Genomic DNA, 23,947 nt, shown 5'->3' with positions numbered 1-23,947 from the left:
CCTAAAGATAAGTGGTTTAAATATCACCCACCTATTAAAAAGGAAATTAAGGAACTGGTGCCAGTTAAAGAAGAAACTATACTTTATAATGTTGATCCAGTTGTCACTTCTGCTTATATTGAGAAAACACCTTTTCCTGCTAGGATAAAGGAACATGCTAAAGTTTCAACTGTGGTTAACAAAAGCTATATTAGAACACCTAAACCTGATGAACAAATCAAAGTAGAACCTAACATAGCTATTGTTAAAGATCTCTTAGAAGACGACATGGATGGGCATGTTATTTATTTCTGTGAAGAAGCTGCTAGAATTGCTAAACCTGATAAAAGGGATAAATATAGACCCGTTGTGGCCATGCCTGTCATCTCGATAAAATAGGAGATCACTGTTATCATGGCTTATGTGACATGGGTGCTAATGTGAGTGCTATTCCTTACACCTTATATCAAGAAATTATGAAAGACATAGCATCTGCAAAGTTAGAAGAAATAGATGTTACTATTAAACTTGCTAATAGAGACACCATATCACCATTTGGGATCATTAGAGATGTTGAAGTCTTGTGTGGGAAAATAAAATACCCTACTGATTTTCTTGTTCTTGGCTCCCCACAAGATGACTTCTGTCCCATTATCTTTGGTAGACCTTTCTTGAACACAGTTAATGCTAAGATAGATTGTAAGAAACAAACTGTCGGTGTTAGATTTGGTGATGAGTCTCATGAATTTAATTTTTCCAAGTTTAGTAAAAATCTTCATGAAAAAGAATTGCCTAGTAAGGATGAATTAATTGGTCCTGCTTCTATTGTTGTGCCACCTACTAATCCTTTAGAACAATATTTGCTAGACCATGAAAATGATTTACATATGCATGAAAGAAATGAAATAGATAAGATTTTCTTTGAACAACGTCCTCTACTTAAACACAATTTGCCTATTGAAACTCTGGGAGGTCCTCCTCCACCTAAAGGTGATCCTATGTTTGAATTAAAACAGTTGCCAGACACTTTGAAATATGCTTATCTTGATGAAAAGAAAATATATCCTGTTATTATTAGTGCTAACCTTTCAGAACATGAAGAAGAAAGATTGTTGAAAGTTTTAAGGAAGCACCGAGCTGCTATCGGACATACTCTTGATGATTTAAAGGGCATTAGTCCCACTCTATGTCAGCATAAAATTAATATGGAACCTGATGCTAAACCCGTTGTTGATCACCAACGTCGGTTAAATCCGAAGATGAAATAGGTGGTAAGAACAGAAATATTAAAACTTCTGGAAGTACGTATAATCTATCCTATAGCTGATAGTAGATGGGTAAGTCCTGTTCATTGTGTCCCTAAGAAAGGAGGTATAACTGTTGTCCCTAATGATAAGAATGAACTAATTCCACAAAGAATTGTTACAGGCTATAGGATGGTAATTTATTTTAGAAAATTAAATAAAGCAACGAGAAAAGATCATTACCCTTTGCCTTTTATTGATCAAATGCTTGAAAGATTATCTAAGCACACACACTTTTGCTTCCTTGATGGATATTCTGGTTTTTCACAAATACCTGTTTCTCAGCCGATCAAGAAAAGACCACTTTTACTTGTCCTTTTGGAACCTATGCTTATAGACGTATGCCTTTTGGTTTATGTAATGCACCTGCTACCTTTCAAAGATGTATGACTGCTATATTCTCTGACTTTTGTGAAAAGATTGTTGAGGTTTTCATGGATGACTTTTCTCTTTATGGGAAGTCTTTTGATGATTGTTTAAGCAATCTTGAGCGAGTTTTGCAGAGATGTGAACAAACAAATCTTGTCTTGAATTGGGAGAAGTGTGACTTTATGGTAAATGAAGGCATTGTCTTGGGTCATAAAATTTCTGAAAGAGGTATTGAAGTGGACAAAGCTAAGGTTTATGCAATTGAGAAAATGCCATGTCCTAAAGATTTAAAAGGTATTCGTAGTTTCCTAGGTCATGCTCGTTTCTATAGGAGGTTTATCAAGGACTTCCCTAAAATTTCTAGGCCTCTCACTAATCTTTTGCAGAAGGATATTCCTTTTGTTTTTAATGATGATTGTTTGGAAGCCTTTGAAACACTCAAGAAAGCCTTAATTTTTGCACCTATTGTTCAACCACCTGATTGGAACTTGCCTTTTGAAATTATGTGTGATGCTAGTGATTATGCTGTTGGTGTTGTTTTAGGACAAAGAATTGATAAAAAATTGAATGTTATTCATTATGCTAGTAAAACTCTGGACAGTGCTCAAAGAAATTATGCTACTACTGAAAAGGAATTCTTAGCAGTGGTGTTTGCTTATGATAAATTTAGACCTTATATTGTTGATTCCAAAGTAACTGTTCACACAGACCATGCTGCTATTAAATATCTTATGGAAAAGAAAGATGCTAAACCTAGACTTATTCGTTGGGTTCTTTTGATACAAGAATTTGATTTACATATCATTGATAGAAAAGGAGCTGAGAACCCCGTAGCTGATAACCTGTCTAGGCTTGAAAATGTGCTTGATGACCCACTTCCTATTGATGATAGTTTTCCTCATGAGCAGTTAGCTGCAATAAATGTTTCTCATAGTACTCCTTGGTATGCTGACTATGCTATTACATTGTTGCTACATATTTACCACCTAGCTTTACTTACCAACAAAAGAAAAAAAATCTTCTATGATTTAAGACATTACTTTTGGGATGACCCACATCTTTATAAGGAAGGAGTAGATGGTATTATTAGACGTTGTGTACCTGAGCATCAACATGGACAAATCCTACGAAAATGTCACTCTGAAGCTTATGGAGGGCATTGATACGTCTCCATCGTATCTATAATTTTTGATTGTTCCATGCCAATATTATGCAACTTTCATATACTTTTTGGCAATTTTTTCTACTATTTTTGGGACTAACATATTGATCCAGTGCCCAATGCCAGTTCTTGTCTGTTGCATGTTTTATGTTTCGCAAAATATCCATATCAAACGAAATCCAAACGGGATAAAAATGGACGGAGCTTATTTTTGGAATATTTGGAAAATCTGGGAGAAAGATCAACGCGAAACGGTGTCCGACGTGGGCACGAGGCAGGGGGCGCGCCCCACCCCCCTGGGCGCGCCCCTGACCCTCGTGGTCCACCCGTAAGGCGGTTGATGCCCTTCTTCGGCCGCAAGAAAGCTAATTTTTGGTAAAAAAATTCACGGCGAAGGTTTCAGCCCAATCGGAGTTACGAATCTCCATATATATACGAAATGGTGAAAGGGCAGCACAAGAGAAGGCAGAAACAGAGAGAGACAGAGAGATAGATCCAATCTCGGAGGGGCTCTCGCCCCTCCCACGCCATGGGAGCCAAGGACCAGAGGGGAAACCCTTCTCCCATCTAGGGAGAAGGTCAAGGAAGAAGAAGAAGAAGAAGAAGGGGGCTCTCTCCCCTTGCTTCCGGTGGCGCCGGAGCGCTGCCGGGGGCCATCATCATCATCGCGATCTTCACCAACACCTCCACCATCTTCACCAACATCTCCATCACCTTCCCCCATCTATATTCAGCGGTCCACTCTCCCGCAACCCGCTGTACCCTCTACTAGAACATGGTGCTTTATGCTTCATATTATTATCCAATGATGTGTTGCCATCCTATGATGTCTGAGCAGATTTTCGTTGTCCTATCGGTGATTGATGAATTGCTATGATTGGTTTGAGTTGCATGTTTTATTATTGGTCCTGTCCTATGGTGCTCTCCGTGTCGCGCAAGCGTGAGGGATCCCCGCTGTAGGGTTTGCAATATGTTCATGATTTGCTTATGGTGGGTGGCGTGAGTGACAGAAGCACAGACCCGAGTAAGTAGGTTGTTTGCGTATGGGATAAAGGGGACTTGATACTTTAATGCTATGGTTGGGTTTTTACCTTAATGATCTTTAGTAGTTGCGGATGCTTGCTAGAGTTCCAATCATAAGTGCATATGATCCAAGAAGAGAAAGTATGTTAGCTTATGCCTCTCCCTCAAATAAAATTGCAATAGTGATTACCGGTCTAGTAAAGTAGTCAATTGCTTAGGGACAATTTCACAACTCCTACCACCACTTTTCCACACTCGCTATATTTACTTTATTGCTTCTTTATCTAAACAGCCCCTAATTTTTATTTACGCGCTCTTTATTATCTTGCAAGCCTATCCAACAACACCTACAAAGTACTTCTAGTTTCATACTTGTTCTAGGTAAAGCGAACGTCAAGCGTCCGTAGAGTTGTATCGGTGGTCGATAGAACTTGAGGGAATATTTGTTCTACCTTTAGCTCCTCGTTGGGTTCAACACTCTTACTTATCGAAAGAGGCTACAATTGATCCCCTATACTTGTGGGTTATCAAGACCTTTTTCTGGCGCCGTTGCCGGGGAGCAATAGCGTGGGGTGAATATTCTCGTGTGTGCTTGTTTTCTTTATCACTAAGTAATTTTTATTTGCTGTTCTTAGTTGTTCTCTATCTTTAGTTATGGATATGGAACACGAAATACCAAAAAAATTAGGTGTACTTGCTGCTCATGGAGATGGGGTACCTCCTAAAACCCTCGATGCTCATTATGTGATAGATATTATGTACTACTTTGATAATCCTGAGAAAACCCCATTCAACTTTGTAACGGGAGTAACGTTGGATCAACATGAATACTTTAGGGATTATCGCTTGACTCAAAAAGGGAAACTATTATGGGATCAAATTCATATATTGAAGTGGTATGCTAGGCAACTATGCTTGAGATATGATTATACTTGTTGCTCTAGGATGAAGGCTCCACACCTTCCCTTTTCATGCAAATTTAATGATAATAAAACCTTAGCTTCTTATGCTAATGGTATATATGATTACTATGATGTGGAACAAATAGAAGAATTTGTTGCTTTTATGGGTGCTTATGAAATTGAATATATGTTTAAAGAGTTTGAATATTTTGATGATTCGGTTTATAGACCTGAAAATTTAGCTATCCTTAAATATTGTTATGAGAATTATGAATACAATTACGATATTAATGCACTTATTGAGAAAGTCTCCGCTGTCCAAGAAGAGACTAATATTTTGCAGGAATCTATGGAAGAAGAAGTTGATGAAACTGTGGGCTCATTGGATGAAAAAGATGATGAGGAGAGCGAAGAACAAAAGAAGGAAGAGCGGATTAGCTACCCGTGCCCACCTTCTAATGAGAGTAACTCTTCAACTCATACATTGTTTAATTTCCCTTCATGCTTACCGAAGGAGGATTGCTATGATGACTATTATGATCCCGTTGATTCTCTTGAAATATTCCTTTTTGATGATGCTTGCTATGCTTGTGGCCAAGATGCCAATATGAATTATGCTTATGGAGATGAACTTGCTATAGTTCCTTATGTTAAACATGAAATTGTTGCTATTGCACCCACGCATGATAGTCCTATTATCTTTTTGAATTCTCCCGACTACACTATATCGGAGAAGTTTGATTTTATTAAGGATTATATTGATGGGTTGCCTTTTACCGTAGCACATGATGATTTTGATGAATATAATATGCATGTGCTTGCTGCTCCTACTTGCAATTATTATGAGAGAGGAACTACATCTACGCCTATTTATGTTTCCAACACGATAGAATTGCAAGAAACTGCTTATACTATGCATTGGCCTTTACTTTGCGTGCATGAATTGTTCTTTTATGACATGCCGATGCATAGGAAGAGAGTTAGACTTCGTCATTGCTTGATATATGTTGCTTTTTGCTCACTACTAAATGCCAAATCATTGCTAATTATAATTGGCTTTGATATACCTTGGGATCCGGGTGGATTCACTACTTGAACACTATATGCCTAGCTTAATGGCTTTAAAGGAAGCGCTGCCAGGGAGACAACCCGGAAGTTTTAGAGAATCAGTTATTTCTGTTGAGTGCTTTTATATAGTTTAAAAACAAAAAATAAAGAGGGGAACCTAAAACTTTTCAAAAAGGAAAGTGAAAGTGAGAAAGACAAGCATTGTTGAAGTGGGAGAGCTCCTTGAACTTTGTTCATGCTCATGGAAACTTTGCGAATCTTGATTACAAAAACTTTTCAACAAAAATAATTATCCCCTTATACAATTCCATTGTATTATAAAAATAATGTGCCAAGGTTTGCCTTTAGGATGTTTACAATGCTTGTTGGTTTGTGCGGTGTAGGACAGAAACTTTGGTTGTAGTGCGCGATTTTTAATTTTTTACTGGAACGTCAAACGGTTCTGACTCTTTTTGCACTGTCTTTCTATACAACTTTTTATTTTTCCTAATTTTGGCAGAATTGTTCAAGTATCAGAAGTATGGTGAATGTTCAGATTATTACAGACTGTTCTGTTTTAGACAGATTCTGTTTTTGATGCATAATTTGCTTGTTTTGATGAAACTATCAATTTATATGAGTGGATTAAGCCATGAAAAAGTTATATTACAGTAGACACAATGCAAAAACAAAATATGAAATGGTTTGCAACAGTACTTAGAGTAGTGATTTGCTTTATTATACTAACGGATCTTACCGAGTTTTCTGTTGAAGTTTTGTGTGGATGAAGTGTTCGATGATCGAGGATGTCTCGATGTGAGAAGAAGGAAGAGAGGCAAGAGCTCAAGCTTGGGGATGCCCAAGGCACCCCAAGTAAATATTCAAGGAGACTCAAGCGTCTAAGCTTGAGGATGCCCCGGAAGGCATCCCCTCTTTCTTCAACAAGTATCGGTATGTTTTCGGATTCGGTTCGTTCATGCGATATGTGCAAGTCTTGGAGCGTCTTTTGCATTTAGTTTTCACTTTTGTTTTATGCACCATGCTAGTATGAGATGGTCCTTGGTTGATTTATAGAATGCTATTTGCACTTCACTTATATCTTTTGAGTATGGCTTTATAGAATGCTTCATGTGCTTCACTTATATCATTTGAAGTTTGGATTGCCTGTTTCTCTTTACATAGACAACCGCCATTTGTAGAATGCTCTTTTGCTTCACTTATATTTGTTAGAGCGTGGGCATATCTTTTGTAGAAAGAATTAAACTCTCTTGCTTCACTTATATCTATTTAGAGAGATGACAGGAACTGGTCATTCACATGGTTAGTCATAAAATCCTACATAAAATTTGTAGATCACTGAATATGATATGTTTGATTCCTTGCAATAGTTTTGCGATATAAAGATGGTGATATTAGAGTCATGCTAGTGGGTAGTTGTGGATTGTAGAAATACTTGTGTTGAAGTTTGTGATTCCTGTATCATGCACGTATGGTGAACCGTTATGTAACGAAGTCGGAGCATGATTTATTTATTGATTGTCTTCCTTATGAGTGGCGGTCGGGGATGAGCGATGGTCTTTTCCTACCAATCTATCCCCCTAGGAGCATGCGCGTAGTACTTTGTTTCGATGACTAATAGATTTTTGCAATAAGTATGTGAGTTCTGTATGACTAATGTTGAGTCCATGGATTATACGCACTCTCACCCTTCCATATTGCTAGCCTCTTCGGTACCGTGCATTGCCCTTTCTCACCTCGAGAGTTGGTGCAAACTTCGCCGGTGCATCCAAACCCCGTGATATGATACGCTCTGTCACACATAAGCCTTATTATATCTTCCTCAAAACAGCCACCATACCTACCTATCATGTCATTTCCATAGCCATTCCGAGATATATTGCCATGCAACTTCCATCATCATCATATACATGACTTGAGCATTTATTGTCATATTGCTTTGCATGATCGTAAGATAGCTAGCATGATGTTTTCATGGCTTGTCCGTTTTTTGATGTCATTGCTACGCTAGATCATTGCACATCCCGGTACACCGCCGGAGGCATTCATATAGAGTCATATCGTTGTTCTAGTATCGAGTTGTAATATTGAGTTGTAAGTAAATAAAAGTGTGATGATCATCATTATTAGAGCATTGCCCCAGTGAGGAAAGGATGATGGAGACTATGATTCCCCCACAAGTCGGGATGAGACTCCGGACGACAAAAAAGAGAAAGGCCAAAAAAAGAGAAGGCCCAAAAAAAGGAAAAAATGAGAGAAAAAGAGAGAAGGGGCAATGTTACTATCCTATTACCACACTTGTGCTTCAAAGTAGCACCATGTTCTTCATATAGAGAGTCTCTTGAGTTATCACTTTCATATACTAGTGGGAATTCTCATTATAGAACTTGGCTTGTATATTCCGATGATGGGCTTCCTCAAATGCCCGAGGTCTTCATGAGCAAGCAAGTTGGATGCACACCCACTTAGTTTTCAGTTTGAGCTTTCATACACTTATAGCTCTAGTGCATCCGTTGCATGGCAATCCCTACTCTCCACATTGATATCTATTGATGGGCATCTCCATAGCCCGTTGATACGCCTAGTTAATGTGAGACTATCTTCTCCTTTTTTGTCTTCTCCACATAACCCCCATCATATTCTATGCCACCTATAGTGCTATGTCCATGGCTCACGCTCATGTATTGCGTGAAAGTTGAAAAGTTTTGAGAACATCAAAAATGTGAAACAATTGCTTGGCTTGTCATCGGGGTTGTGCATGATGTGTATATTTTGTGCGGTGATGATGGAGCATAGCCAGACTATATGATTTTGTAGGGATAACTTTCTTTGGCCTTGTTATTTTGAAAAGACATGATTGCTTTATTAGTAGGCTTGAAGTATTATTGTTTTTTATGTCAAATGATAGACTATTGCTTTGAATCACTCGTGTCTTAATATTCATGCCATGATTAGATACATGATCAAGATTATGCTAGGTAGCATTCCACATCAAAAATTATCTTTTTTATCATTTACCTACCCGAGGACGAGCAGGAATTAAGCTTGGGGATGTTGATACGTCTCCGTCGTATCTATAATTTTTTATTGTTCCATGCCAATATTATGCAACTTTCATATACTTTTTGGCAATTTTTTATACTATTTTTGGGACTAAAATATTGATCCAGTGCCCAGTGTCGGTTCTTGTCTGTTGCATGTTTTATGTTTTGCAGAATATCCATATCAAACGGAATCCAAATGGGATAAAAATGGACGGAGCTTATTTTTGGAATATTTGGAAAATCTAGGAGAAAGATCAACGCGAAACGGTGTCCGACGTGGGCACGAGGCAGGGGGCGCGCCCCACCCCCCTGGGCGCGCCCCTGACCCTCGTGGTCCACCCGTAAGGCGGTTGATGCCCTTCTTCGGCCGCAAGAAAGCTAATTTTTGGTAAAAAAATCACGGCGAAGGTTTCAGCCCAATCGGAGTTACAGATCTCCATATATATACGAAATGGTGAAAGGGCAGCAGAAGAGAAGGCAGAAACAGAGAGAGACAGAGAGATAGATCCAATCTCGGAGGGGCTCTCGCCCCTCCCACGCCATGGGAGCCAAGTACCAGAGGGGAAACCCTTCTCCCATCTAGGGAGAAGGTCAAGGAAGAAGAAGAAGAAGAAGAAGGGGGGGGGCTCTCTCCCCTTGCTTCCGGTGGCGCCGGAGCGCTGCCGGGGGCCATCATCATCATCGCGATCTTCACCAACACCTCCACCATCTTCACCAACATCTCCATCACCTTCCCCCATCTATATTCAGCGGTCCACTCTCCCGCAACCCGCTGTACCCTCTACTTGAACATGGTGCTTTATGCTTCATATTATTATCCAATGATGTGTTGCCATCCTATGATGTCTGAGCAGATTTTCGTTGTCCTATCGGTGATTGATGAATTGCTATGATTGGTTTGAGTTGCATGTTTTATTATTGGTGCTGTCCTATGGTGCTCTCCGTGTCGCGCAAGCGTGAGGGATCCCCGCTGTAGGGTTTGCAATATGTTCATGATTTGCTTATGGTGGGTGGTGTGAGTGACAGAAGCACAGACCCGAGTAAGTAGGTTGTTTGCGTATGGGATAAAGGGGACTTGATACTTTAATGCTATGGTTGGGTTTTTACCTTAATGATCTTTAGTAATTGCGGATGCTTGCTAGAGTTCCAATCATAAGTGCATATGATCCAAGAAGAGAAAGTATGTTAGCTTATGCCTCTCCCTCAAATAAAATTGCAATAGTGATTACCGGTCTAGTAAAGTAATCAATTGCTTAGGGACAATTTCACAACTCCTACCACCACTTTTCCACACTCGCTATATTTACTTTATTGCTTCTTTATCTAAACAGCTCCTACTTTTTATTTACACGCTCTTTATTATCTTGCAAGCCTATCCAACAACATCTACAAAGTACTTCTAGTTTCATACTTGTTCTAGGTAAAGCGAACGTCAAGCGTGCGTAGAGTTGTATCGGTGGTCGATAGAACTTGAGGGAATATTTGTTCTACCTTTAGCTCCTCATTGGGTTCGACACTCTTACTTATCGAAAGAGGCTACAATTGATCCCCTATAATTGTGGGTTATCAGGCATCATTCTGGAGATAGAACTGCTCATAAGGTATTGCAGTCTGGATTTTATTGGCCTACTCTCTTCGAGGATGCCTGTAAGTTTGTCTCATCTTGTGATGAATGCCAAAGAATAGGTAATATCAGTAAGCGTCAAGAAATGCCTGTGAATTATTCACTTGCTGTTTAACCATTTGATTTTTGGGGATTTGATTACATGGGACCTTTTCCTTCCTCTAATGGGTATACACATATTTTGGTTGTTGTTGATTATGTTACTAAGTGGGTAGAAGCTATTCCAACTAGTAGTGTTGATCACAACACCTCTATTAAAATGCTTAAGGAAGTTATTTTCCCAAGGTTTGGAGTCCCTAGATATTTAATGACTGATGGTGGTTCACACTTTATTCATGGTGCTTTCCGTAAAATGCTTGCCAAGTATGATGTTAACCATAGAATTGCATCACCCTATCATCCTCAGTCTAGTGGTCAAGTTGAACTTAGCAATAGAGAAATAAAATTAATTTTGCAAAAGACTGTCAATAGGTCCAGGAAAAATTGGTCTAAGAAATTAGATGATGCACTTTGGGCTTATAGAACAACATATAAAAATCCTATGGGTATGTCTCCTTATAAAATGGTTTATGGAAAAGCCTGTCATTTGCCTCTTGAGTTAGAACATAAAGCATATTGGGCAGTTAAAGAACTCAATTATGATTTCAAACTTGCTGGTGAAAAGAGGCTATTTGATATAAGCTCATTGGATGAATGGAGAACCCAAGCTTATGAAAATGCAAAATTATTCAAAGAAAAGGTTAAAAGATGGCATGACAAAAGAATCCAAAAGCGTGAGTTTAAAGTCGGAGAATATGTTCTTTTGTACAACTCTCGTTTCAGATTCTTTGCGGGAAAACTCCTCTCAAAATAGGAAGGCCCCTATGTCATCGAGGAGATTTATCGGTCTAGAGCCATCAAAATAAATAATTCCAAAGGTACTAACCCGAAGGTTGTCAATGGACAACGAATAAAGCATTATATCTCAGGTACACCCATTAATGTTGAAAGTAATATTATCCAAACTTTGACACCGGAAGAAAACATAAAAGAGTCCTTCCGGAACACTCCAGAATCGTGAAAATAAGGAGGTACGTGATACGGTAAGTAAACGGACTCCGAAAAATCCGCAAAAATACTTTTTATCAGTTTTGGAATATTTAAGAATTTTGGAAATAAAGAAACTTCCAGGAAGCGTCCCCTGGTGGGCACAAGACGCCAGGGCGCCTAGCGCGCCCAGGTGGGTTGTGCCCACCTGGGACACCTTCCGGACTCCGTTTTTGTTCAGTGTGCTTGTCCCCCAAGGTAAAAAATCTATATATACTTCCCGAGCCTGTTAACCTCCGTATCGCGGAGAAATCCTCTGTTCTCTTTTTCCTTGTTGTTTTTCTGTCACATCCCATCTACCATGGCCTCTTCAAGCTCCTCCAAGGACAAGTTCTTCAAGAACGTCATCAACCCATATCTGCGGGAGGTGGTCCAGCACCCTCAAACCATCCAGATGCATGAGGGGGTGTTGTACATCCGCGATGAGCAAGGTCCCAAGGGCACGGGAACCGTGGAGGCCAGGCTTGAAGCCATGGAGCAGGAAGTCTTCCGGTGCAAGGGGATGGTGGAGCGTGGGCTCAATGCCAATCACCTCATGATCACGGACCTTTCCCGTGATCTCAAGGTGGATGGCAAGCCCATGAAGGACATCATCTTCACCCTCAACGAGCAAATCAACTTTCTCCAAAGCCAGATCTATGATCTTCAAAACCAAGTCTTTGAATATGAGGCGAGGTTTAAAGGTATGAGTTTGGCTACTAGTTGCAGGACCCATGAGACTCAATCCTCCTCTTATGATGGTGGACCACTGCCATGGAAATCCGGGGACAGGATCGCTTCATCACCACCATCATCTTCTTCACCACCAAAAGAGAACTAAGTATCGGGTATGGGCACTCCCCTTGGCTTCCGCCAAGCTTGGGGGAGGTGTCCCGGTATCGTACCATCCCACTATCTTTTTGCTTTTACTTATTTCAGTTCGATCTTTTTGATTTAGATGAATAAAATTTTAGTTCAACCCTTTCCTCTTTGAGATTTTGCTTAGTGATCTATCATTGTAATCGTGTGCAAGTTATATAATAAAGTTTTGTTTGAATTTTTGATTTCTCTACTTTCATGTTGCAATTAAAGAAAAGAAATAAGAAAGAAAGAAAAAGAGACAGGAAATAAATAAAAGAAAGGAAATAAATCAATAAGATCATATACTAATCCTATGGTAGGTGATGGCACCACATAAGGAAAAGTATAAGTAGGAAATTTTATTAGAGATTGACAAACATAGCATTAGTCAATGATGCAACTGATGAAAGAATTAATAAGGGAAGAGAAGATTCACATATAAATATACTATCCTAGAAATCTTTTGTGATTGTGAGCCCTCATCGAAATATTATATGCCAAAAATTTTGATGTTGGACAAGGAAGACAACTCAATGGTTTATGTTTGTTTATATTCACATAGAAGTCATATTGTCATAGATCCTTCAACATGTGGTGCTTGCCCCTATCTTTGCTAGCCAAAAATTCCGCACTAAGTAGAGATACTACTTGTGCATCCAAAAACCCTTAAACCCAAATCTTATTTTCAAGTGTCCACCATACCTACCTAGGGATTGACCAAGATCCCTCAAGTAAGTTATCATCGGTGCAAAAAGGCAATAAAAATTACTTCTAAAAATGTGAGATCATTTAGTGTAAGAAAAAATTGAGCATTGTATAACTTGGATGACAAAGAATAAAAGCGACAGACTGCATAATAAAGGTTTTCATCTTAAGGGGCAATACAACGTGACGTTCTTTTGCACTAGGGGATTGAGCATACAAACAAATAAGCGCATGGCAACCTCTGCTTCCCTCTGCGAAGGGCCTATCTTTTACTTTTTATGTATTTACTTTTATGCAAAGAGTCAAAGTTTTTCTTCCATTCCCTTTCATTTTTCTCCTTTTGCAAGCATCATATGGTGAGGAAAGATCTAGGCATATATGTCCAGTTGAATATAGATAGCATAAGTTATTATTATTGACATCACCCTTGAGGTGAATATGTTGGGAGGCGAAACTATAAGCCCCTATCTTTCTATGTGTCCGGTTGAAACGTTTTGCTCATGTGTACGCGGTGAGTGTTAGCAATCATGGAAGACTATATGATGGTTGAGTATGTGGACTTTCCTAAAGGCTCCGACACGTGACCCTTCCTGAAAAGGTGATGAATTCTAGTTGCAAAGTTGACTGAGAACATAGTTTGTTGGTTTCTAATAGAGTTTTTGCTTTATACTTCGATTGTGTGATGAACTATTACTTATTCATGAGAAGTATATGATAAAAGTTCTGTTATAGATGTCCTACGTTTAAGTTTGTTGATGTTATAATAATAAACATGATGCTTCTATGTCCGTATTTTGTTTTTATCGACACCTCCCTCTCAAAGCATGTGGACATGTTTTTCGACTTCGGTTTTCGCTTGAGGACAAGCGAGGTCTAAGCTTGGGGGAGTTGATACGTCCATTTTGCATCATGTTTTCTTACCATTATTTATAATGTTTTTATCCATAATAATGCTTTTTGGAGTAATTCTAATGCCTTTTCTCTCATAATTTGTAAGGTATACACCAAGGGGGAGAATTCCGGCAGCTAGAAATCTGGACCTGGAAAAGCTACGTCAAGCCACCTATTCTGCACAACTCCAAACAAGCTGAAACTTCACGGAGATTTTTTATGGAATATTTAAGAATTATTGGAGCAAATAACTACCAGAGGGGGCCCACCAGGTGGGCACAACCCACCTGGGCGCGCCAGGGAGCCCAGGCGTGCCCTGGTGGGTTGTGCTCTGATACGTCTCCAACGTATCTATAATTTTTGATTGTTCGATGCTATTATATTATCTGTTTTGGATGTTTAATGGGCTTTAATATACTATTTTATATTATTTTTGGGACTAACCTATTAACCAGAGGCCAAGTGCCAGTTTCTGTTTTTTTGCCTATTTTAGAGTTTTGCAGAAAAGGAATACCAAACAAAATGAAACCTTCGCGATGATCTTTCTTGGACCGAAAGCAAACCAGAAGACTTGAAGTTGAAGTCTGGAACTCCGCGAGGCGGCCACGAGGTAGGAGGGCGCGCCCAGGGGGGTAGGCGCGCCCCCCACCCTCGTGGGCCCCTCGTAGCTCCACCGACGTACTTCTGTCGCCTATATATACTCTTATACCCTAGAAACATCAGGGGGAGCCACGAAACCACTTTTCCACCGCCGCAACCTTTTGTACCCGTGAGATCCCATCTTGGGGCCTTTTTCGGCGATCTGCCGGAGGGGGAATCAATCATGGAGGGCTTCTACATCAACACCATTGCCTCTCCGATGAAGCGTGAGTAGTTTACCACTGACCTTCGGGTCCATAGTTATTAGCTAGATGGCTCCTTCTCTCTCTATGATTCTCAATACCAGGTTCTCCTCTATGTTCTTGGAGATCTATTCGATGTAATACTCTTTTGCAGTGTGTTTGCCGAGATCCGATGAATTGTGGGTTTATGAAGAAGTTTATCTATGAATATTATTTGGTTCTTCTCTGAATTCTTATATGCATGATTTGTTATCTTTGCAAGTCTCTTCGAATTATCGCTTTAGTTTGGCCTACTAGATTGATCTTTCTTGCAATGGGAGAAGTGCCTAGCTTTGGGTTCAATCTTGCGGTGTCCTTTCCCAGTGACAGTAGGGGCAGCAAGGCACGTATTGTATTGTTGCCATCGAGGATAAAAAGATGGGGTTTATATCATATTGCTTGAGTTTATCCCTCTACATCATGTCATCTTGCTTAATGCGTTACTCTGTTCTTATGAACTTAATACTCTAGATACATGCTGGATAGCGGTCGATGTGTGGAGTAATAGTAGTAGATGCATAATCGTTTCGGTCTACTTGACACAGACGTGATGCCTATATTCATGATCATTGCCTTAGATATCTTCATAACTATGCGCTTTTCTATCAATTGCTCGGCAGTAATTTGTTCACCCACCGTAATACATGCTATCTTGAGAGAAGACACTAATGAAACCTATGGCCCCGGGGTCTTTTTTATATTATATTGCATCCTTTTATTTACATCGCATCTCGTTTACTATTTTGCAATCTTTACTTTCCAATCTATACAACAAAAATACCAAAAATATTTACTTTACTATCTTTATTAGATCTCACTTTTGTGAGTGACCGTGAAGGGATTGACAACCCCTTTATCGCGTTGGTTGCAAGGTTCTTGATTGTTTGTGTAGGTACTAGGTGACTTGTGTGTTGTCTCCTACTGGATTGATACCTTGGTTCTCAAAAACTGAGGGAAATACTTACGCTACTTTGCTGCATCACCCTTTCCTCTTCAAGGGAAAACCAACGCATGCTCAAGAGGTAGCATGCTCACCCAGGCCCACCTCTGGTGCCCATCTTCTGGTATATAAGTCATTTTGACCTAGAAAAAATAAGAAGAGGACTTTCAGGATGGAGCGCCGCCGTCTCGAGGCGGAACTTGGGCAGGAGCAGTTTTGCCCTTCGGCGGAGCGATTCCGCTGCGGGAACTTCCCTCCCGGAGGGGGAAATCATCGTCGTCATCATCACCAACAACTCTCCCATCTTGGGGAGGGCAATCTCCATCAACATCTTCAACAGCACCAGCTCATCTCAAACCCTAGTTCATCTCTTCTGTTTAATCTTGTTACCGAAACTATAGATTGGTGCTTGTGGGTGACTAGTAGTGTTGATTACATCTTGTAGTTGATTACTATATGGTTTATTTGGTGGATATTATATGTTCAGATCCATTATGCTATTTAATACTCCTCTGGTCATGAGCATTTTTATCATTTGTGAGTAGTTACTTTTCTTCTTGAGGTCACGGGAGAAATCATGTTGCAAGTAATCATGTGAACTTGATATGTGTTCGATATTTTGATAGTATGTATGTTGTTATTCCCTTAGTGGTGTCATGTGAACGTCGACTACATGACACTTCACCATATTTGGGCCTAAGGGAATGCATTGTGGAGTAGCAATTAGATGATGGGTTGCTAGAGTAACAGAAGCTTAAACCCCAGTTTATGCGCTATTCCATAAGGGACCGATTGGATCCAAAAGTTTAATGCTATGGTTAGAATTTATTCTTAATACTTTTCTCGTAGTTGCGGATGCTTGCGGGAGGGTTAATCATAAGTAGGAGGTTTGTTCAAGTAAGAACAACACCTAAGCACCGGTCCACCCACATATCAAATTATCAAAGTAGCGAACGCAAATCGACCCAACATGATGAAAGTGACTAGATGAAATTCCCGTGTACCCTCAAGAACACTTTGCTTATCATAAGAGACCGTTTTGGCCTGTCCTTTTCCTCAAAAGGATTGGGCTACCTCGCTGCACTTTTGCTACTACTATCGTTACTTGCTCGTTACAAATTATCTTGCTATCAAACTACTCCACTACTTACAATTTTTGCAATATGATGTAACTCTTTTTAGGGTGTGTTTGTTGGGATCGGATGAACTTTGAGTTTATGATCAGATCTATCTTTTTATATCCATGAAATTATTTGAGTTTCTTTGATCTCTTTTATGCGTGATTGCTTATAGCCTCGTATTTATTCTCTGATATTTGGGTTTTGTTTGGCCAACTTGATCTATTTATCTTGCAATGGGAAGAGGTGCTTTGTAGTGGGTTCGATCTTACGGTGCTTGATCCCAGTGACAAAAGGGGAACAGACACGTATGTATCGTTGCTACTAAGGATAAAACTTTGCGATTTTCTATCAATTTCTCGGTAGTAATTTGTTCACCCATCATATTATTTTCTATCTTGAGAGAAGCCTCTAGTGAAACCTATGGCCCCCGGGTCTATTTTCCATCATATAAGTTTCCGACCTACTATTTTGCAATCTTTTACTTTCCAATCTATAAACCAAAAATACCAAAAATATTTACTTCACCATTTATCTATCTCTCTCAGATCTCACTTTTGCAAGTAACCATGAAGGGATTGACAACCCCTTTATCGTGTTGGGTGCAAGTTGTTTGATTGTTTATGTAGGTATTCGGCGACTTGTGCGTTGTCTCCTACTGGATTGATACCATGGTTCTCAAACTGAGGGAAATACTTATCTCTACTTTGATGCATCACCCTTTCCTCTTCAAGGGAAAACCAACGCAAGCTCAAGAAGTAGCATTTCACGGGCTGATAGTTGGACGCAGTACATCGGAACTGGGTTGTGGCATGCCAAGCCCAGCTGCAAATTGTTAAAAGACAGGAGAGATGGATTTGGGCCTTCCAGAACAGTTAAGTGTCGCGACCTCGATCGTGAAGCGCCTCCCATGGACTAAAAAAAGGCCTAGTCCGTTATTATTAGTTGAAATATGTAAAATATTCCATAATGAAAATAAATATGTAAAATGCGATGAATTTAGTCCTCTTTCACTAAAAACCATCCGATTTGCATGAAATTCGTTCGTGGAACCACAAGACGGCTGTCCATACAGAGCCTAAACGTACGGAACCGGCAGGTCCATGGCCGTATGCAAGCAAGTGCATGCACTTATTATCACGATGGAAAAATAATGCTGATGTCTGAGACGGTGAAACCCATGAAGTCTTCAACATAGTTGATAACCGAGAGAATTCTGCAAGTACAGACTGATAACTGCGATCCAGCAGGTATATTGTTTTTTCAGGTCCTGCAAGTTTCAACTGGGCTGTAGACTGCCCAGGCTTGGTTTTGTTTTTAACAGGCCCAACCCATGATGATAACGGGGCAAAAAGATCCAGCAGGTATCTACTAGCCTCTGGCCTGCCAGTGTTAGTTATATTTTGTCTTAGAACATCCACATGCAGTTTTTTAAGAATTAGCAAATGGGCTGCAAATTATTAAAAAATAGCAAATGGGCTCTATGTTGTCTGCCACAAATTTGGAGGTTGACTTGTGGGCCTACTAAGTTCATGCGTACACAAGGTTTCGCAAAAAAAGAAACTTAGTCAACAATCGACTCTACCAGTGTCAGACTGTTAGATGTCAATCCAACGGCAATCGTGCTTCTTCAGTCTCTGATCTTCATGCTCCAGCCGCCCAAACCAGTGCCGGCGGAACCGCCTGCTCCCGCCTCCCGTGGCCGGCTGTGCTGCCGGGCAGGCCTCATGGCCCCACCATACTCGCATCCCTGTCCTGGCTATCCCTCTACTCACCCCACCTCCTGTTATTCTCCGGCGATGGCAGCCTTACACTGCGGCCGAACAAGTAAACCCCCGTACCCACTCCGCGTGGGAAACAACTGCTGAGTCTTCCTCGGCTCCGAGTCATTCCCTTACTTGGCCTTGATAACCCGCAAGTATAGGGGATCGCAACAATTTTCGAGGGTAGAGTATTCAACCCAAATTTATAGATTTGACGCAAGGGGAGCCAAAGAATATTTGAAGGTCTTAGCAGCTGAGTTGTCAATTCAACCACACCTAGAGATTAATTATCTGCAGCAAAGTGATCGGTAGCAAAGTAGTATGATAGTTTTGATAATAGTAGTAGAAGCAATGGTAACGGTAACAGTGATAGCGGTAATTTTGTAGCAAGTGCAATAGTAACAGCAGCAGTAGTAACTTAGCAGAAACAATATAAGATAAATTTGTAGGCATTGGATCGGTGACTTGTTGGATGATATTCATCATGAGGCAGTTATAACCTGGGGCGATACGGCACTAGCTCCAGTTCATCAATATAATGTAGGCATGTATTCCGTAAATAGTCATACGTGCTTATGGAAAGAACTTGCATGACATCTTTTGTCCTACCCTCCCATGGCAGCGGGGTCCATATTGGAAACTTAGGGATATTAAGGCCTCCTTTTAAAAGAGAACCGGAACAAAGCATTAACACACAGTGAATACATGAACTCCTCAAACTACAGTCATCACCGGGAGTGGTCCCGACTATTATCACTCCGGGGTTGCCAAATCATAACACGTAGTAGGTGACTATAACTTACAAGATCGGATCTAGAACATGGATATAATGGTGATAACATAAACGGTTCAGATCTGAATTCATGGCACCCGGGCCCAAAGTGACAAGCATTAAGCATGGCAAAGTCATAGCAACATCGATCTTAGAACATAGTGGATACTAGGGATCAAGCCCTAACAAAACCAACTCAATTACATGATGAATCTCATCCAACTCCTCACCGACCAGCGAGCCTACAAAGGAATTACTCACTCCCGACGGGGAGCATCATGGAATTGGCGATGGAGAAGGGTTGGTGATGACGAAGAACAAAGATCCCCCTCTCCGGAGCCCCAAACAAACTCCAGATCTGGCCTCCCGATGAAGAACAGGAGGTGACGGCGGCTCTGTCTTATGGATCGCGATAATTCTTTCTCCTTGATTTTTTCTAGAAAATTAGGATTTTATAGCGTCGGTTTTAGGGTCTGCGGGGCGACCAGGTGGGGACAACCCACCTGGGCGCGACACGAGGGGGGCGCGCCCTGGTGGGTTGTGCCACCCAGGTGTCCCCCTCCGATGGATCTTGGCTCCATAAATTCTTATTTATTGTATAAAAATCCTCTCAAAGTTCCGTTCCATTCCGAGAACTTTTATTTCTGCACAAAAACAACACCATGGTAGTTCTGCTGAAAACAGCGTCAGTCCGGGGTTAGTTTCATTCAAATCATAAATTAGAGTCCAAAACAAGAGGAAAAGTAGATACGTTGAAGACGTATCAACTCCCCCAAGCTTAAACCTTTGCTTGTCCTCAAGCAATTCAGTTGATAAACTGAAAGTGAAAAAGAAAAAATTTTACGAACTCTTTTGCTCTTGTTTGCATAAATAAGCGTAAACAGCACCCAGGTTTTTAGCCAACATTATAACTAGCCATGCCGACAATAACTCTTAAAAATTATATTAACTCATATCAATAACATAATCAGCTAGCGAGTAATAATAAGGCATCTCAAACGGCAACACGTTATCAGAACAACCATGATATAATATGACAATAGTGGTATCTCGGTAGCTCTTTCTGAGACCGCAAAACATAAATGCAGAGCACCTCAAAAGTTCAAGCAACGACTAAACATTGTAATTCATGGTAGAAAAGATCCAGTCCTGATGCATCCAACATTAGCTACACACAATGCATAAGTCATGACAGCTGTGCTCTCATGTTCTGGCGCTTGTTTTAGAAGGTGATGACACAACATAAAAGTAAATAGATAGTCCCTTCGCAGAGGGAAGCAGTGATCTGCAGAGGTGTCAGAGCTCAAGTTTTTAAACAGAGGTAAATGATATTTTGAGACATGCACCGTTTTCATTTACTTCACGACTACCAGTTATCAATATCTTCCATGCTAAGCACGCTAGTGGCGGTTCCCAAGCGATAAAAGTAAAGGTTTTGACTCCATTGGGAGTTTTTGTTTGATTATTTGTAAGCTTTTTCTGTTTGCAGTTTCGGACTGGGCATCCCTATTACCGCCCTTTTCTCGTGCGATGGCGAGTGAATAAACACTCGACCTGAGAATAACCCACTTAGCATGGATGATACCGACCACCTCCTGTCATTCCATGAACGATCCAGGCACACACAAATGATATTTATTAGAAGTTTTTAGAGGCGGCACATGCAAATTTACTTAGGATGGCAGGGTAATACCGCATATAGGTAGGTGTGCTGGACTCATCTGGAATAACTTTTGAGTTCAAGGTTTTTGATGCACAAGCAGAATTCCCACTTAGTACAGGCGAAGGCTAGAAAATAGATTGAGAAGCGGCTAGCTAGAGAGCAGCAATGGTCATGAACATGCATTATGCATAAGTAACATTGGACACTAGCATGAGTAGGATATGAACACCATGAACATAAATATCATAGAGGCTATGTTGGTTTTGATTCAACTACATGCATGAACATGTGCCAAGTCAAGCCACTCCAACATTCAGAGGAGGATACCATATCATCATACTACATCACAATCATTTTAACGCAATGTTGATATCCAATATAAATCATTATCCACTCCCAGCTACTTATGCATGGCATGGGAAACTATAATATCTAATTGTCATTGCAAAAATGTTTAATCATGATGGGCTGAATCATGGATACTAGGTTAAACATATTTACACAAACAGAACAAGTCGAGTTCATACCAGTTTCTCTCTGCCATGGCCAGTTCATCGAATACCGTCATTATTGCCTTTCAGTTGCACGATCGAACGATATGAAAGTAATAATAGTGCAAGAGTGACATGGACTAAGCTGGAATCTGCAAACAGTTTATTCAAAAGGAGAAGACAATGTAAAATGGGATCTTTATTAGATCAACAGTTTTTCATATGAGAGCCACTCAACATTTTCATCGTGGTCTTCTCCTTGATACGACTCGAATAAAAAGAAAAGAAATTCAGAGAAACACACTGAAAATATTTTTGGAGTTTTTGGTTTTCTAGAACAAGCAAATAGAAGGGAAAAGCAAAAACGAGAAAAATATTTACACGGGAAAGCTCCCAACAAACAAAAGAAGAACAAGGAAATATTTTTGGGTTTGCTTTTTAGTGCTACAACTAAGCAGGCATAGAAAGTAAATTAACTACAACTAATTTTTTTTGGTTTTTCTAAAGGTTTTTCAAACACACAAGAAGAAAGCGAGAAAATAAATTTAAGCATGGATGATACAATGAAAAAGTGTGAACACCGAGAACAGGAATGAAATATGTGAACATGAATGTAATGTCGGTGGGAAACACATACTCCCCCAAGCTTAGGCTTTTGGCCTAACTTGGTAAGCAGTCAGTAGCCTAGATAGTAGTTGGGGTACTGAGGAGCGGGCATCCACTCATCCCACTGCTGAGGCTCTTCCTCCTCCTCTGCAGCAGCCTGATCGTTTCGGTTGGCGATGATATCCGCAGGCATAATCCTGTATCCGCCCCTAGCAACAGGATCAAACAAAGCAGGAGCAGGCAATGGAATAATATCACGAGTTTCAATGCTAAAAACCAGGTTATAAGGAATAGGAATGTCAGGGTAATCTCGTGCAATAAAATGGTGGTGTTCCATGGCTGCGCGATCTAGGTAAAGTTTGGTAAGAGGGTGATCATGGAGGCGTATCTCAACATTGAAGTGAGTCGCCAAACGAGTAGCGAAAACCCCATCATGTATTTTACCTTGGATTTATTAATATGAAGGCGACGTGCCACAATAGCTCCCAAGCTATAAGTGTTGTCGCCCTCTAGCGCACGACGTAAAACAGCAAGGTCTGGTGAACTAAGTGCACCCACCTTCTCTCTAGCAAGCAAGCATTTTGCAATGAAAAGAGCAAAGTAATGAACAGCAGGAAAATGCAAGCTAGCGGCAGTGATAGCTAACACCCCTATCTCATCTCCCACTGTCAAGGTGCGATAAAAGGCCTCAAACTCTGCCGGCCTAGGCTCAGCTAAGCTCCCGTCAGAAGGGATCATGCATATGTTACAAAATTCAGTAAGTGGTATCTGACGGGTTTCAGCATATAAACTAAACCGCACCGCAGGGGGATTATTCCTAGGAAAGAAAGTAAAACTTTGAACAAAGATGTTTGTGAGGAGATGATATTGTTCACATTCAGCTGTGATGAAGTCGGTGAGGCCGGCATTAGCAGAATATTGTGTGAACTCATGAAGGATTCCAGCCTCTTCCATGAACTGGGTGTGCGGCCATTCGCACGGCCGTACCTCCGCCAACCTCCGAGGATGGAGATCACTGTCAGACGACTCCCCAATAACACCCTTGGAGTTCTTCTTAGAAGCAAACTTCCTAAAGATATTCATCCTTTTCCTATGAACAAAAATTCTGAAATTTTTAGTCCACAAACTTTTCTCAACAAAACTTCACAAAATTGATAGCAACTACTCATAGGGATGCATAGAGGCCATAGCAAGCATTCAAACTACTTAGAACTCTAAGAATTCAACATGCAAGCTCATCTACAGCAGCACCCAGAGTAGCTAATTATTAAAAATATAAACCACTAAAACAAAAACTAATTGGACAAACGGTGGAGTCACATACAAAGCAACAATCCCCCGAAACAGTTTCGGAAACAGAGCTTCGAGCAAAGAGATCAAAATCCGTGGGTTTGAGAGCAAGAACACGGGAGAGAGAGCAATGGTGAATTTTTTCTGGAGGTAAGTGATGATGTGGTGTGAAGGGATAAGTGAGGGGGCCCACATGGGGACCACAACCCAGGGCACGCCTGGGGGTCTTGGCGCGCCCAAGTGGGTTGTGCCCACCTGGTGCACCTCCCTCTGATGTTATTTGCACCAGAAATTCTTAAATATTCAAAAAAATCATATTAGATTTTCAGAGCATTCTGAGAACTTTTATTTTTGGGTCATTTTTTTATTGCACGGGAAATTCAAAAAATAGACGAAACATGGCATTTTATTTTATTTAACTAATAAAAA

This window comes from Triticum aestivum, chromosome 6D (assembly GCF_018294505.1).
Source record: "Triticum aestivum cultivar Chinese Spring chromosome 6D, IWGSC CS RefSeq v2.1, whole genome shotgun sequence".
In the NCBI taxonomy this organism is placed as follows: domain Eukaryota; kingdom Viridiplantae; phylum Streptophyta; class Magnoliopsida; order Poales; family Poaceae; genus Triticum; species Triticum aestivum.
The sequence above is the reverse complement of the archived record's forward strand: the minus strand, read 5'-3'. Positions refer to the sequence as shown.